Below are 17,877 nucleotides of genomic sequence, written 5' to 3' on the forward strand. Positions count from 1 at the left end.
AAATAGTTAGAGAGACCCACTTTAAAAACTATCAGTTAAACTATAGCATTGTACGAGACCCAAGTAAAAACTACCAGAAGGTTCTCATGTCTGCCAGTGTTTTGAAGGAGAGTGCATGATTTCTTCCTTCAGCCAAGGAGATCGATTGGAGATAACTACTAGTGGCTGTTGCTCACATTTACGGCAACTTTGTTACGTATCACACATTGTGCTATATGCTTAGTCTTTGTGACAATGCCATGGATAATTATTATTAAACCAATTTTAGGTTAAGTAATCTAGTCACTTAATTTCTAAGTGCAGAGCCAATGCAGATACACATTTCACTCCTGTGTGTTTGATTCAGAAAACAAACATGTAAGGCTTCGGTATATTGATATACCAAAAAAGTCTCAATGTAAGACCTTAAAAGGCTGTACATGACACTGATCGTAGATGAATTAGTGTCTGTGGAAGACAGAGAGATGGAAAAGAAAGTTTTCACTCTTAGGAAGCTTGCAACTAACTAGTGGGAATGAAGCAAGCACCTGCATGTCCACGATAAAACTATTCCTATCTGTAGAGGCTAAGCAGTTTGCATGGTCCTTTTAGACATTTTAACTTTATTTCATTGTATCAAATGGTTCCATCACTAAGGTATGTATACCTCTCAGTCTATTTTATACATGGCTCCATTGCCCTCTCAGAAATTCATTAAAACTTTAAGACATTTTGATTACATGTTCCTTCTTAGTACTAATAAAAATTTATATATAATACATATAAGTACATAAAAGTGATTATTTCAACATCATCGTATGATGAAATAAAGTGTATTTGTCATAAGCTTACTATTCAGTATAATCTAAATATTGGCTTGGCCCTGGCCCTAAAGAGGGCAGAATAGGGGCGACTGGGTGGCTCAGCCGGTTAGGCGTCTGCGTTCGGCTCGGTTTGTGATCCTGGGGTCCTGGGATGGAACCCTGCATCAGGCTGCTATGTAGGGAGCCTGCTTCTTCCTCTGCCCCCTGGGTGTGCTCTCTCTCTGTATCTCAAATTAATAAATAAAATCTTTAAAAAATGAATAAAGAGAGCAGAATAGGGACCTACAGGCCAAAGTCCCCTACTAACCACTTCCTCCCACCTTCTTTTCTGTAATATGATGAGTAAGAAAGGTCTCTTCTTCCTTAAGGCTATAAATCCCATTTCTTCTCTGAATTCTCTCTTGCTTTGTGTTCTCAGGTATGCCTTTATAGTTGATGTCATTTTCTCTTCTTTTTAAAAAAAAAGATTTATCCATTTGAGAGAGAGTGCATGGGGGGAAGGACAGAGGGAGAGAGATAGTCCTTAAGCAGACTCCCTGCTGAGTGATGAGCCTGATGCAGGGCTTGATCTCATGACCCTGAGATCATGACCTGAGCAGAAATCAAGAGTCAGACACTTAAACGACTGGGCCACCCAAGTGCCCCAGTTTTCTCTTCTTCATCTCCAGTCATTTTCTTTCCCTCATCTGTAGTCGTATAGACTCTATTTTTACATGTGATTGTGCTCATGTGTGTGCATACATGTGTATGTATATGTTCTCACTTGACCCCATGCCCCAGACCTACCATAACTCTGTGTCCAAGGGGAAAAAAAAATCCTAGAAAGCATGAGTGAATTAGTCAGATTTAAAGTAGGAAAAAATAAAAATAAATAGAAATAAATAAAAATAAAGTAGGAAAAAATACAAATAATATATCCCAGGGATGGGGTGTGTGTGCAGAGAGTATGTATTATAAGGTCAGTGAATTAGATATGAGGAAAGAACCCACATATGGTGTCAAAGTCTAGCATTTAGAGCTGGCTGTGCCATTTACTTATTTCTTTGATATTGACTAAATCACACTAAATCGGTTTCTTCATCCATAATAATAGCTTCCTCTGCTACTCAAAGTTGCTGCTCCAATAAAATAAAATAAATAAATAAAGCCCATTTCTGTTAGAAAGCTTTACAAACTGCATGGACCTTGCCTGATACAAATATGAGATGGCATTGCCTTTCATTGAGATAAATGTCCTAGTGACGCTTCAGTTTTCACAAACAAATCATTCTCTTATCCTTAGTTTTGCTGATTTGTGCAGCTCCCCATTTACCTAGAACACAGAATTGCTATATTCCACGTAATTGTCAGGGGGTATAATATCCAGTTCACTGCTGCTCAATTCATCAGTTTGAAAAATAATACCTATGGATGCTTATCTGAATGATAAGCCATTCTTTCAAACTACTAGACATCCTAAATTGTACTACTGGATTAAGCTATCCAGCCAGGTAGCCTGAAACCCATCCTAGTAGTCCCCTATAAAATATGTCTTTTAATTCTCTAAATTAAAGTTTGCAATGATAAAGTTTGGAATGATAAAGATATAATATGTAAAGTTAGATTATATCAAAAGAGAGCTTTCTGTAAGTTGTTTCACTTTGCAATGTAAGGGTATTGTTAGGTCTGTTACATACCACCTACTTCAAATGAAAGGTTTCAGTATCACAAATAGTTGTGTTTCTTTCAGAAATTGTTTTTAAATCCAGTCATCACCGATGGCCACAAATGGCCATGCCCTTATCACGTTTCAGGCATATTTGTGTCTCACGTCTTGCAAATATACCGACTTCATAGAATAAATTTTCATGAATTTTCTGAATCAATCTCAATCTTAGCAAACTTTCCATACTGTACTTTCCCTTTGGATCATTTTCCTTTACCAGCATTATTTTTAATGTGTGTATATGTGGTGTGTGTGTGTGTGTGTGTGTGTGTGTGTATGTGTCTATTTTAATGGGCTATGTAGGCACTTGGTCAAACATCAAACAGCCAGAAAGAGAAATACAGGTTTTCTCTGCTATCTGAAATCAGAGCATTCCTATGAAACTTTTCATAAGAAGCAATTGCCATTAATTTATGTAGAAATATTTTTGAGCAATCCCAAATCCCCAAAATAATCCCTCCTAAAATTTTATGATACCTTCATAGATTAATGAATGCACAAAATCAATCGAGATTGTGTTTCTACACATTCTAACTGAAGGGAACTTTTTTATGTTTACCCTTCTGAACGCTGAAAAACAATATTATGTTTTAAATTATAATTTATCTTCATAGGAGCATAGTGGAACATAGGGCAATAGGTGTAAAAGCCACTTCCATTTTTTAATCTATAGACTTGTTTACTTATTTTCTTTTTTTTTTTTTTTTACTTATTTTCTTTATTGAGGGTTATTTTGTTTGTTTTACTGATTTTGAAGTCCCTTTTTTGTAAAGAGAGGAGATTTTGAATACATCACATCTATCACAATGTGCTGTTTATCTTTGACTTTTGTTTGCAACGTTTTGACATACACAGATTGCTAATATTTATTCTTTTCATCAGCATTGGTTTTTTTCAGTCTCCAGTTTTGTGGTGAGGCTTAGAAAAGCTTTTCCTAAATGAAGACTTTTATGTATTTTTATTCATTGTTATGTCTAAATCTTTGTTAGATCTTGGATTTATTCTGGAGTAAGAAGTGATAGCTCTAACTCTGCTTTTATTTTGTTTTGTTGTAATTTTTCGTCTAGACGCCGTCTAGTTACATAAAACCATGTATTGAGAAACTCATTTTCTCTTGATGATTTTAAGTGTCATCATTACTATTCATTAGGTAAATATTTATGCATTTTACCATACTTTAGGACTTTCTATTTTACATCATCTCTATTTGTCTATTTGTCTATTCAGACAGCTCTAAACTGTGAAGTAATACAGTCTTAACATGTGCTTAAATATTAAGTAGAGCTAGTTACCAATTTTAAATCTTTTTCTTTTTTAAATTTTAAATTATCCATGTGAATTTTAATGTCATAAATTTTTAAATTTGCCACAAATTAAAAAAAAAAGTGAGACAAACAATAAAACTGTCCAATATTTGTATGGGAAAGTATAAGTCTATAGAATAATTTGACAAATGTTACTTTATCGTATTGACTCTTATCCAAAATGGACTTTTGTCCATTTTTTCAAGACTTTTTTATATGTACTTTTTATATGTAAAGTTTTAAAGTATTTTTACAGAAATCTCATACATTTCATGTAGATTTTTAAAACTGGATAGCTCTCTTATAAACAGTATTTTTCCTTAACTATATTGCAGTACTGAATATAATTTGTGTATGATAGCTAACAATTTCTGAAATTTTAATTTTATACTGAGCACTGTACTGAACTCTCTCATAAGATGTAATGATGATGTCTACTTGTCTTGAATTTTCTGAGTAGGTGATCATACTATAATTATCATTATAATTATATAATTCTGCTTCTGCTATTTTCTGTGTGCATCTGCTGTTTTATCATTTTGCATGTAGGCACCATTTACTATCTATAGCAAAATATGTAATAATAGTGGTGATAGTGGACTTTTCATAGGAATGCTTTTGCTACTGTGTCTAAAAACAATGTTGAAATGTATATAAAATGTTTTATATACATAAACTCAAATATCTATTCTTTTTAAATTGTGTTATGTTAGTTATTTTGCAGTATTATATATGTCATTACTAATTCTTTTATAACTTCTTTGAAACAAAATTTTGCATATATAAAAATGTTTTAATTTGTTATTGCCCTAATTAGAGAAGTCAGGGAGAAATAAAAGCAATTCAAAAGAAGACCTATATTTACACAACCAATGGAGAGGGTGATTAAAGACAGAATGATTACAAAGAACAGATTTTGAAAACCATCTCTATTAAGAAGCACTTGTCAAGGTCCATTTTCAATGGTCTCAATGCCCATTTTAAATTGACCATATGTTTACCCTGAGTAAGTAATGAGTAGAAAGCCATGTGTATGATTGATCTATATCATATATCATTGATATATATGATATTTCATAGTTTCCTTCTTCCTTCTCAGCCATGACATGGGTTGGTTTTACTACATATTATAGTGGCTATAGAATAGCAGATTGTCAAACATTGATACGGAAACAAACAAAAAGGAAACAAATCAAAACCAGATAACATAACACTTGAAAGCTTTGGATACAAATTTTATAAGGTTTATCTACTTCTATCTACTAATTTATTTAGTCATTTTCATTACCATTTCTTTACTTACATGAACAAATAAAAAATCACCACATGTTTTAAAAGTATCTAAATCCAATTTTTAGTTTCAACAGAGTAAAATCATTTTTATTTTCCCCAACAGTCACCCTAAATTAAGAGGGGAATAAAAAACAGAAATATAGACTGCAGCCTAGATAAACCTAGAAGAAAGCTGTAACTCTAGACTTGAAGACTCAGAATAGGTGAAAGTGGTGGCCCAATCTTAGACTTTCCCCCATACAGATAAGTGTAAGAGATCATTTGAAAAAGGCTATGGGATAGGAGGCACCAGAAATAAGGTAATTTGTTGGTTGTGGTGAGACAAGACTTTTTTCCCCCGCATTGCATAGGAGTCAATAGACTCCTAGATTATCATTACAAACCTGGCCGAGTGGGTGCCTACTCTTCTTCCAGCTGTCTCTGAGACAGGTCACATATGATCTGCAGAAACCATGTGATGAGCTCTAGAGAGAGAGTCATAAGGTAAAGATGAAGGTGAGACATTCAGAAGAAAATAAAAATATGAAGAAAAGCAGCACGTTGAAGGGTAAGATTGCTCACTCCATTCTACCTCAGAAACATGGACTATATTCACGGAAAATTAGATCCACCCTGGAGAAAAGACATTTCACTACAGACATTTAGGGATCTTCCACAAAAATATAACTAGTGAACTGATGACACAACAGTGAAACCATAAAGACAACAGGACCCACTTGTGTATCAGAACTTTTATTTAGCTATTTACTGTTCACCCTAAACCAGAAACAGATTCCCATATATCCTTATGCATTTGAAGAAACCCTTGGACATAAAATGAGATGCAGAAACTATAAACACAAAAACAAAAGGAATTAAGCATACACACATACGTATACAATTTACGCAGGAAGATCAAGCATCAAAGAAACCAAGTTTATCCTTCAAGAGGTAATGTGGTGTTGTATTATGATGATATGGGATATTGGTTGTGTTATATGCAAAATTCATGAATATAAACATCAAAGATATGCTAGAAAGAAACGGTGTAGCAATCTTCCATAAAATCAATCAAAAAGATAGACATGGATGGTATGAAGAAAAGACTTGAAGTATTAAGCCAAAAAGTCCAAAATCTAAGCGATAATTTAAGGAAAAGAAAATAATGGTGGTGAAGAATTATAAAACGTATAATAAAGAAAATACTCAGACTTGAAAGATGTGTCTTTAGTTTTAAAACATAATTAGGGATCCCTGGGTGGCGCAGCGGTTTGGCGCCTGCCTTTGGCCCAGGGCGCGATCCTGGAGACCCAGGATCGAATCCCACGTCGGGCTCCCGGTGCATGGAGCCTGCTTCTCCCTCTGCCTGTGTCTCTGCCTCTCTCTCTCTCTCTCTGTGACTATCATAAATAAATAAAAATTAAAAAAAAGAGTCTGTTTTAAAACATAATTAAGGGGACCCCAGAGTGGCTCGTGGGACACCTGGGTGGCTCAATGGTTGACCATCTGCCTTTGGCTCAGGGCATGATCCCGGGGTCCTGGGATCAAGTCCTGCATCTGGCTTCTTACAGGGAGCCTGCTTCTCCCTCTGCCTGTGTCTCTGCCTCTCTCTCTCTGTGTCTCTCATGAATACATAGATAAAATCTTTTTTAAAAAATTAAAAACATAAAACATCATTGAGAAATTTCCCATGACTAGGAAGTAAAGAGAAGACCCAAAACACCTTTCAGACGGGCACCCGGGTGGCTCCCTTGGTTAAGTGTCTGACTCTTGATCTCAGCTCAGGTCTTGATCTCAGAGTCATGAGTTCAAGCCTCATGTTGGGCTCTATGCTGAGAGTAGAGCCTTCTTAAATTTGAAAGAAGCTTTCAGAAATTAAAAAAAGGAAAAAAGTCCCATGTAAATAATCTGGGATTGCATCAGAATCACCAATCTGAAAATCGGAGCGAGTAGAACAAAATTTTTAAAACTTTGAGGGAAAATCATTTTCAATCACCTTATCGAATAGATGTGAGAATAAATTGTGTTTTCAGTGGTACAAGATTTTCCTTAATTACATAGTTTGCTTATCTGAGGATGTACTTCATTAAGAAAGGAATGTAAACCAAGAAAGAGGAACACAAAAGAGTTGGAGTGGTTGCTTCTGGGGGAGCAGAACAGAAAGATCGAAGAGAGGTAAAAGAACTAGGATTTGCTTTTGTTTATGTTTTTAATCAAATTTGATTTAAAGCTTTTGTACAACTATGAAAAAAAATAAAATCTACTTTAGAAGTTTGAAGTTTAAATAGGGAGTTAACTAGAAATATCTGAAACCATAAATGGTAAATAGCCTCCAAATTTAAAATATTTCTGCACTGCATAGATTTTATCAGAACTTAATTCATAAATATTAGCAATTTCAATAGGAAAAGCATATAATGTCTCTTCACTAAATCTGCTGTGTCTGCTTGTTGCTAAATGATCAGATTATCCTTATACAGGAACACACTAAAAAGTTAAGGATAATGTTATCAGATAATGTTATCAGATAAAGTTAAAGATATAGATAAGGATAATGATCAGATTATCCTTATACACGAACACATTAAAGACTTAAGAGAATGGAATGACAAGAAAGATGGTCATAAGAAGATGCATTATCATTAAAAATTTACTTTAGCTGCAAGGAAGGATTTAAGGGAAAAGCAAGTCCTTAGTATGAGGCCTTTGATGTAGTTGGAAAATGTGTAGCTGATGTGACCTGAACCTTTTTAACTGATGCTGTACAATAAAAGCAAATATGCTGGGCTCCTCATTAGAGATGTGGGAAATTAAGTAATGTGCTTTACTTTTTCCCAAAGCATATAAAAATGATCAAACGGGCATATTTTGAAATCTACTTGTGAGCCATACCATTCATATGTATTAAAAGCAGCTAAGATTTGTGGTTTGGGTTTATTTTAAGGGTCTTTTCAACAATATTACAACATTGTAAATGAGATATACGATTGAATGTGAATGTTCAACTCCAGAATTTATTTTACATCTTTCAAAGTCTTGTTATCAGATATTTATGCTGATCTGATAGCTTGAAAGTGCCTGTTCCAGGAAACGTATGTCAAAAGTCATTTCAGATATTATCATCAGTTCTGCTGATAGGAGCCCGAAAAGAAACACACATCGTCTTTGTTCACATTAATACACTAGCAAAACAAACAAACAAAAAAAAACAAAAACAAAAACAAAAAAAAATTAAAAAATAAATAATAAATTTCCTAAAGCAATTCCATTTCTCTCATTTTACTTTTTAAAGTAATACATGTATTAGTTTACTGCTTCTCTATTTCCAGACTGTCTTGTGAAAATTATCTCAACCGTTGGCTTACTTTCCCTGTTCAAAGGAAATCCTTTAGCTTTTGCTCTGAGGCATCGGCACTCGTGTTGTAGGGGTGTGGACTCCACATGGAATAAACCTCTGTGCCATCTGCAGAGACCTGGGGAGACCAGAGCAGCCTCATCCATACAACCACAGGCAACCTTCTTCTAAGCCAGACTGCACACTCGGTGCCAGGCTCAGCCTGGTGGGAGCAGGGATTAGCGGGTGTCCTTTGCTGTATGTGGCGTGAATCACGTTCCTGCAGTGGGAGTCTGCATTGAATTAGTCTTACAGTTCGCAGATGGAGGACCAAAGAAAAGCTGTATGTATAAAAAAAGCTAACAGTTCCTATTGTCCAAACGTTCATCGGTTATTAGTACAGTTTATATGTTCTCTGACAAAATTTCTTAGGCTTTTGGCATGTCTTCATGAGGAACTCTGATTGCTCTTAGAAAGAAAACCAAACAATGATTTTTTTTCCCCCACAAGAGTCCATTCACTTAAACTTATTTGAGTGTGTAGATCTAGATTTTATTTTACTTCATTTGGGACCCAAGGCAAGACATTGAAGTCCCTTGGTGAGATTTGTATAAACTCCTCTTATTCATTCTCACACACATCGTCCCTACATTGCCCCTCCCTCCACCACTGTACCTGCCTGGAGTACCTCCATGGACTTAACCCAGCTCTTCACCTTCATTTTGCCTTCACCGAAACAGATGGATTTTGGAGAAGTCCTACAACCTGGTTGACGAGTTGAACTTTATTACTTTTTAAAGATTTTATTTATTTACTCATGAGAGACACACAGAGAGAGGGAGGGACGTAGGCAAAGTGAGAAGCAGGCTCCCTGCAGGGAGCCCGATGCTGGACTGTATCCCAAGACCCCAGGATCATGACCTGAGCCAAAGGCAGAAAAAGTTTTCATAATCGTTTTCTTTTCCCTGTAGACACAGTAAAGAAAAAAAAGTTGTGGGGTGCTACTTTTCGGTCCCATTCCATAATTGTGCTTCATATCCCTTACCCAATTGCAGTAATCCTCCCTTTACTCCTGTTCTGTACCTGCATTACTCATCCCTCCCCTGCATAACTATTCCCTTCAGGAATCAACATGGTATATTGACCTCTCACCCATACAATAAAGGCAACCAAACAAAGAAGAAACCGTTAAAAACATAACTCTTGACCCCATACACTTTCTTTTTTGCTCTGACTTGAAAAATGTCTTACAAGAATTATTTAATATTGAGTGTTTTTATTTTCCCCTCATTCCAGCCACACTCGCTTTTCTTTTGTTGTCTAGCTTACGAAAAAAAGGAAATAATTTCTAAAACTAAAAAAGGAAATAATCTTAAAACTTTGGTATTTTCCTCACACGACATGACTAATCAGACACATCCAGAGAGTAATGAAACTCTGAGGGGAAACTGCCTGGCTTTCTGTCTGAGCTAATATCCTTTCCACTTCAGTTTATGGCCTTTCCCCATAAAGCTCTTTTATTAGTGTTACCAGTTGCCCAGACTAACAGACAGTAACGTGCACCCATGTATCTTACTTTGGATCATTTGATATCATGGAGTGTTTTCTCTTCAGAACATTCTCTTGTCTCAGACCCATGACCCAACACTGCTCATTTTTGACTGGTCTCAATGGCTTGGCCCCATCAGAGTTCTGTTCTTTCTTCCTTACTTCATTGGCATGCCAAGTACCTGGGACTAGGCTTCTTCTTCCTTTTTTTTTTTTTCCTCTCTCTCTCTATTTACTTTCTCTTTCAAATCCGTCCCATAACTTGAAACACCACCTCCACGTTGATGACTCCCAAGTGTATGTCCCCGCCCCCAATGGCTCCCCAATGTTCTGGATCATATGTCTGGCTGCATACCTGATACTCAGTTCCATGGGATTGCCAAATAGGAGTCTGAAACGTACTGTGTCCAAAGGACAGCTCTCGTCTTCTCTCCTAATAATTTCCTGCCTACTCTCCACAACCCTCCCCTGCCCCTCATCATCTTCTCTCCATTTCCTCTATCCTGGTAAATAGTATCTCTGTCTACTCTGTTGCTCAAATTAAAAGCCTAGGAGAAAAGTCTTTATCTTTAATGACATATACTAAAATATTTATAGATATATTTATATGATGTCTAAGATTTGCTTCAAAATAATTAGAGCTAGGGCCATAAAAGAAACATTTGCCACGAGTTGATAATTGTTCAAGTTGGATTATGGGTAACATAAAATGCAGATTCTGATTAGGCCTGGGATGAGGTCCAAGATTCTGCAGTTCTAACAAGCTACCAGGTGATGAGAAGCTACCAGGAGGCCTTCTTTGAGCATCGTGTTTTAAAGAACCCCCTACCTTATTTACAGTCATCCTTTATGTATGTCATCATACTATGGATTTTCTCAATGGGAGTTTCATGATACTTATCTGTATTTGATCATCCTTTATTTTTGTGAACTGTTCACCTTTCCCACTATAAGGTCATGTATCTTACTTCTGCTACTTGTTCCTACATCCTAGTCTCAGCTCTGGGTATAGAGAAAAAGTACTTAGTAGATATGTATAGTAGAATAGTTCAGAGGCCCATTTGGATGACCGTAATAGATATGTAATAGACGCAGGGCTATTTCATAGGGCAGTGTCATGAAACTGAAAAAATAATAAAACTGAAAGAAATACTCTTGGTTATGAGACTACAAATTACTGATGGTTGGATCATACTCCCCAAGTTTGGTTTGAGATGCTGCCTTTTTAAAAGCACCTCCAACTAATTCTAATTTCCAAGTAATGTTAATAACTGCTGTTTTATTGTGATGATGGTGATGGTAATGACGATATCAATAAACAACATCTACTACCAAGTACCTGCTTTTTACTTGAAAGTGTTCCAAGTGTTTTACATATCTAACTTATTTTATCTTTAAAAGGATCCTTTGAAGTGGATAATGCTATCTTTATCTTACAAGTGAGGAAATGGAGACACTGATATGGTATATAACTCTGCTAAGATCAACCAACTGTACATCACGAAACCAGTATTTAAACCAAGGCAATGTGACTCGAGGCTCTTAACTATTGATTTATGACCACAGAGATATCACAAACAATTATGTAAATGTATAATTGTGTTTAATGTCATTTGTAAAGTATCACTCAGCCAGATGACATGGAATACAAGATTCAAATATGGTGATGAAGGAATGAATTTTGTTCAGAGAAAAAAAAAACATATATGTAAATGTTTCAAAAGTAATTGTTTTAGAGAGAAAACAATTAGATGAAGTAGCCCTGTATCTATTACATATCTATTACTGTCATCCAAATGGGCCTCTGAACTATTCTGCTATATATTAGATGGAAGTCTAAGGAGAATGAATCTGCAATAGATGAAGAAGCATCACTGTGTTTAGATCCAATGACCAGAGACACTGACATGAGCCCTGCTCTTCATAGGATCTGCTCTGACTCTCTCTGACTCTTCTGTCAATAACAGCAGTTATTGACATTACTTACATGGTGCTGAGCACTGAAATTGTGCCTCTACATCCCTCTCTTAAACTCTGCTCTCACTACCCTGAACCTGGAAATTTCCTGCCTAATGAGCTCATCCAACTTCGAGTTCCTATGACTCTCCCCTGGGGATGTCCTTTCAGTGATGAGTAGGAGGCAGTTGCTTGGGAGGAGGGCTTCATCATAACTTGGACCAATCAACTGGGTATTTGATATGAGTGCTTAAGAGGCCAATTTGGGGGAAAAAAAAAAAAAGGCCAATTTGGTTCAGCTATGGGAGGGCGGCTCTTAGTGAGGAAAATGGGGGCCAGACCTTGGACATCTAATTTGTATTCTTGCCCTATAGGTGCCCTCAGGATGCACTTGAGGTTAAATTCTAATTCCAGAAATAAAATTGAGAGGTTAATCTTGAGAAAATAGAGCGTTCATCTTCAATTAGAGATGAGACCCTAAAAATACTTTACTTTGTGATCTTAGGGTAGCAACTTCTGATAGCAACTTCTCTTTCCCATTCTCAGACTCACCAGTGGGTTTCAGCAAAATCAAAGCTGATCATTTTGAATTGCAAGAAGAGAGTGGAAAAGTGGCCTCCATTTTCACTGCTGCATTTGAAAAAGAACCAATACCAATGCTGGTCTTTTTGTGGGTGCTATATCTTCACCAAAGAGGCCTCTCTGCCGCCTTCAACTCTGTTTGTCATGTAGATTAATGATAAAATCTTCTAAGGATCATTTGAGATCCTTTTGTAAATACTTGGGACAATAATTTGGGTCACCTCTTGAGATTTTTGCATACATTTCAAAAATACAAAGCAGAGCTAGCCTTGTAAGAGGGGAAACACTTTCATAACAGTCTCTCTCTCTCTCTCTCTCTCTTTTTTTTTTTTTGTAGCTTTCAAATTTAGCTAAGCATTTGTTTCCTACTGAATAATCAACACTTAGAGAGCCTGAAGTTATAAATGTAAGCTGTTTTAAATTATGTACAGGCTTTCTACAATTCTTTTTTCTAGAACAAGAAAGTGCATTATTTTCTCTTTTCAGGTAACTTAAAAACAGCTGAATGTGTTGAACTTAATGTGTTTTCTGAGAATGCTGACTTCTTGAATGAGAATAAAAAATATTAAATTTCTGCTTAGAAAATGTTGGGACCAGTCTTATAATGATTTTGCTTTTTAACTGTGCATGTCCCTGTATACTGCAAAAAATACACTCAAATTGCCTATAGCTACCATAAAAGGTAATGATGCAGTGCATTTAATTACTGTTTAGTAGTGCTTTTTATTTGAGCATTTCAAAGTATTAGTAAAAGTGTTATATTTCATATTCCTTTGTAGGGCTGAAATAAAAGTGAGTTAAATGAAGATTTGTTAAATAAGAATTTCACAACTTGGTGGAGTAGCTTTTTGGTTTTGTTTTGTTTTGTTTTTGCTCAAAGTAATTTATGTCATCTTCTCTAGAGAAGGGAAGATGAACAAAATTACCATTGAAAGTGTCTCTAGTTTTGTCTCTTTGCTATTCTTGGCCAAGTTACCAAAGATTTTGTAAAAAGGTTAACTATCATGACAATTGCTCTTATAAGTTAACCATTACAAAAAAATTCCTGCTGTGTTAAACATATAAAAATATTTTCTAAAGAACATTTCAGGTAGTTGTTTTGCATTTTCCATTATTTCGCCTATGTCTCTCATGGTGGCAAACAGTACCAGAATTTTTCTGCGTTTGCTTTTTTCTTAACATATTTATACACAAGAATTTATAATATCAAAGAAAAAAAAATTAAGTGCATTCTATTTCCTGCCATCCATCCATCTTATACATATGTTCCCATTCCACAATGACTCTGGACTTGGCTATGTTATATGCTTTGGCCAATGGGACATCAACAAACAGGTTTCCAAGCAGAGACTTGATGAGTATTTGCACTTGATGAGTATCTAAGCATATTGCTTAGATCATTGCCCTAAGATTGCCATCCAAAGAATATCGAATCTAACGGGATTTTGATCACAAATTTGAGAACAAACACACACTTGGGATGAAGAACGCCCTTAATGACATAGCGCTGTAATGGAGTTACGATAGCAATAAAAAAAAAATTAGGTTATTTGTTGAATATGATAAGACTGCTTGATTTAGAACCTTGGCTGCCTCACTTACTGGTTGTGTGATCTTAGGATAGTCATTTAAACTTTTGTTTGTCTTCATTTGTAATATAGTGATGATAATAGCGCCTTCCTCAGGTTTTTGAGGAATTGAACCAGTTAGTGTTTTATAATCCTTAGAATAGTGTATGGTGCATGTAAGTGTTACATAAATATTTGTCTAGTAAATAAACAAGGATTAGACATGAGGGATTTATGAGGACAGGCTCCTTGCAGAAGTTCAAGGACTACACAGCCCCAGTGGCCCAGTGGTTTAGTGCTGCCTTCAGCCCAGGGCGTGATCCTGGAGACCCAGGATCAAGTCCTGCGTTGGGCTCCCTGTATGGAGCCTGCTTCTCCCTCTGCCTGTGTCTCTGCTTCTCTCTCTCTCTCTGTGTGTCTCTCATGAATGAATGAATAAATAATATATATATATATATATATATATATATATATTTTTTTTTTTTTTTTTTAAAGAAGAAGTTCAAGGACCCAGGTCAGTTAAGAAGTCAGATCCCAGAAAAACATACCTGAAGTTAAAGGCTTACAGGAATTAATTTTTTGCTGGGGAGGGGACAGAAATCTCAAGGTCAGAAGTAGAGGACTAGGAAAAATAAAACAAAGGTGGAGGGAACTCGCATACAAGAGTGATTCCTCCTGCTGGCCATTGGGCTTGATCCTGACTAGGGTGATATAGACTGTGCCTTAGAACTATATGCTCCACAAAAAAGTGGCAGAGGAGCATTTATCCACTGACTCCCACATCCCATTGATCATGGCTTGAAACTGGGATGAGAGCTTTCTTGGAATTTGCATGTGTTAATAAAGGAATGTGGTTTGCTTTCCTCTAGGTGGCCTTTGCAGAGGCATTGGAGAAAACTCATTGCAAATCAAGAGATTCTCTAGACAGCTGAAGGAAAGTGTTGTCAGGTTGTGCTTATTGGAAACTTGATGACAAATGAGTGTGTAGAATAAAAAGTAGACAGGAAATTCGAAGCAGAGGCCGAGAAGAGGCACTTGGGAACAGATGGGTGTCACAGACATCCAGTGGTTTGTGGCTCGTGAATTGAAGTGAGTTACAGCCAAGGAGAAAAGCAAGGAAGGATGGTGCACAGAAAGAGGGAGATGCTAACTTTACTTGGAGACATGAAAAGGGGATGAAATAATTTGCAGACACATGGCAGGAGAAGGAACAAGATAAGGGAGTAGTTTTGTGAGGAAATCACCCCCCTTCTGGATGCTTTCCTATGACATTCCATTTATGCCTTATTATTTGGATAGTGAGGTTTGCCTGAAAGCATCAGAACTTTGTGATGTTTTTTGAAAATCATGTTAGTGTTTATTAGGCTACACCAATCCTATTATCAATAAAATTGCATAATTATTCTTCAGGGTTCCTATAATTACTTTCCAGGAGCTCCATCTAGCAATTTAACAAATATAATAAGTAAATAACATTTAAAGATTTTGAAATCAACATGGCTATGGAAATTCAGAGTGCTCTGTAAACAGAATAATTCATCTAATAAACCTGAGGTGGCAATCCAGTTTTCCTATCAAGTTCTGCTTAAATATATAAAGCTGACAGTTCTCATCAGGACAGCAAACTACACTTAGATGCTTTCAGAATTATCCTGCTATTGTTGTGCCCAAGATTGCGAATCTGAGAAACCACCAAGGAGCCGAGCTTGGGTCCAAGTGTACCCGACACAGGGGAGCAGGGCCTTGGCCCCCAGGGGTGGGTTCCAGCTTAGTTTTATGGGCTGGTCTAGGGGAACTTCCGAAGGGGTGGAGGAATTTCTTAAATTCTGTTCTCATTCTGATATGGGACTTTCAAGGGCATTGAGCTCTGTTCTCCTTCTAGTATGGGGCTTCCTGCCACTGGCTTGTGCTGTTCTCATTCTAATATGGGGCTTAACTGAAGTAGGGTAAAGTTCAGCTGTTATTCACCGGGGCCTGGGATGGCTGTACTTGTGCTAACGCTGAACTTAAAGTGGAATGGCCTTCATTTTCTCGGCCTCCACATTTCCCCCTCTCAGAGGAACCTAAGGAAGGACCCATCATGGGTCCAGGTTGCTCTCAGAGTGAGCCAGGAGGAATGATTAAACCAGGATTCGAACCAACCTTGTTGCTGTTCTCACGTCTCAGTGAAGAAGCAACATCCTACGTTTAAGGCAGCGCATACCCACTCCCCCTTGTTGTAAGAAGACTAAGTCTAATCCCCTTCTGTTTTGAAGGACAACCTCAGACTAGGGAGTCTTGGAGATGGGAAATAAGTGAGAATGGCGCAGTCTTAGCTTTAGGGGATTGTCCTTGTCCGGTTGGCTTTTCCATTCTGGAACAAAGTCCTTGAGAAGGGTGTGTGGGTCAGCTGGCCGGACGTGGGTGTAGTGGACCCAGGGAATAATCATTGACCTTGAGAGCGGTGAGAGTGGTCAGGACCACGATGTAGGGTCCCTTCCAGCGAGGTTGAAGTTTTGGGATCTCTGCACAAACACCCAGTCACCCGGCCAGTATTGATGGGGGCCCCAGGGTGGTCCAGTCTCATAGAGGGCCTTCAGCTTAGGCCACACCTGCTCATGGGTTCCTTGTAACATTTGGAGGGAGAAAAGGAGTTGGTGATCATCAAACTCAGCAAGCACCTCAGGTTTTAAACTGGGGATAATAGGTGGATGAAGACTGAACATGATCTCCTAGGGGGTCAATCCCATCTTATAAGGGGAGTTCCTCACCCTATATAGGGCAAAGGGGAGGAGAGTCACCCAGTCCCCACCAGTCTCCAGGGCTGATTTAGTTAAGGTCTCCTTTAATGTTCTGTTCATCCTCTCTACCTGTCCTGAGCTCTGGGGCCAATGTGCACAATGTCATTTCCAATCTGCCCCAAGTACTAGGGCCACTCCCCGGGTTACCTCAGAGAGAATCCTGGGCTGTTGTCTGATCCAGTCTTTTTTTTTTTCTTTTTTTTTGTCTGATCCAATCTTAACAGGAAAACCATACCTCAGTAAGATGTCTTCCAGCAGTTTCTTGGTCACGGTCTGTGCTCTTTCACGTTTGGTGGGAAATGCCTCTGTCCATCCTGAAAAAGTATCTACAAACACTAGTAAATACCTGTATCCATATTTTCCAGGTTTTACCTCAGTAAAGTCCACTTCCCAGTAGGCTCCTGGGCAGTCCCCTCGGAGCCGGGTGCCCGGGTTAGATCCATGGGTGGTGGCATCAGTTAACTGGCCTGCGTGGCAGCTTGCCACAATCTGCTCCATCTTTGCTCCAGAGTCTTGAATAGTGATCTTTGCATGTCATATGAGGTCTTCCACCTTCCTTGTCCCCATGTGAGTACCCTGATGCATTCTGGACAGGCCTTGCCATCCTAGTTCCTCTGGCAGGATGATGCTGGAGTCCACGGCCTTCCACCAGCCACACAAGCACTGGGTCACAGGCAAGCATTTGATCCAGAGTAAGTCAGTGTCAGTATAGTTGGGGGGTGTCGGGCAGGGTTGGTGCCCCTGGATTGGATAGTGTGGTTGCTAAGACCTGGGTCACCGTAAGGGCTGCCTCCTTAGCTTCTGAGTCAGCTAGCCGGGTTCCCTTGGCTACTGGGGTGTCTGCTCTCTGGTGCCTCGGACAATGGATGATGGCTAGGGCCTTGGGCAGCCAGAGGGCCCTCAGGAGGTCAAGCTCTGCTGGCAGAAGCCCTCTCTCTGTAAAGGGCTCTGTGGGTGTGAGCGGTGGCGAGGGCACACCTGCCGTCGGTGTACATGTTGATTCGTTTACCTTCCCCCATGGTCAG

The 17,877-nt window shown here is 38.0% G+C and overlaps 1 protein-coding gene and 1 long non-coding RNA gene across 2 annotated transcripts in view; one reads left to right on the plus strand and one right to left on the minus strand.

Moving 5' to 3' along the window:
* CNTNAP2 (contactin associated protein 2) overlaps positions 1-17,877 on the plus strand; it is a 1,976,111-nt gene that overhangs the window by 206,629 nt on the left and 1,751,605 nt on the right. The gene's annotated exons all lie outside the window — the stretch shown is intronic.
* The window catches only part of LOC140604471 (uncharacterized), a 54,150-nt gene that overhangs the window by 33,700 nt on the left and 2,573 nt on the right, over positions 1-17,877 (minus strand). Inside the window, exon 2 of the long non-coding RNA XR_012007335.1 lies at positions 5,489-5,569. This is a non-coding gene — a long non-coding RNA (uncharacterized lncRNA). The remainder of the gene's footprint in view (positions 1-5,488; positions 5,570-17,877) is intronic.

The sequence above is a fragment of the Canis lupus genome, chromosome 15, assembly GCF_048164855.1.
Source record: "Canis lupus baileyi chromosome 15, mCanLup2.hap1, whole genome shotgun sequence".
Lineage (NCBI taxonomy): Eukaryota > Metazoa > Chordata > Mammalia > Carnivora > Canidae > Canis > Canis lupus.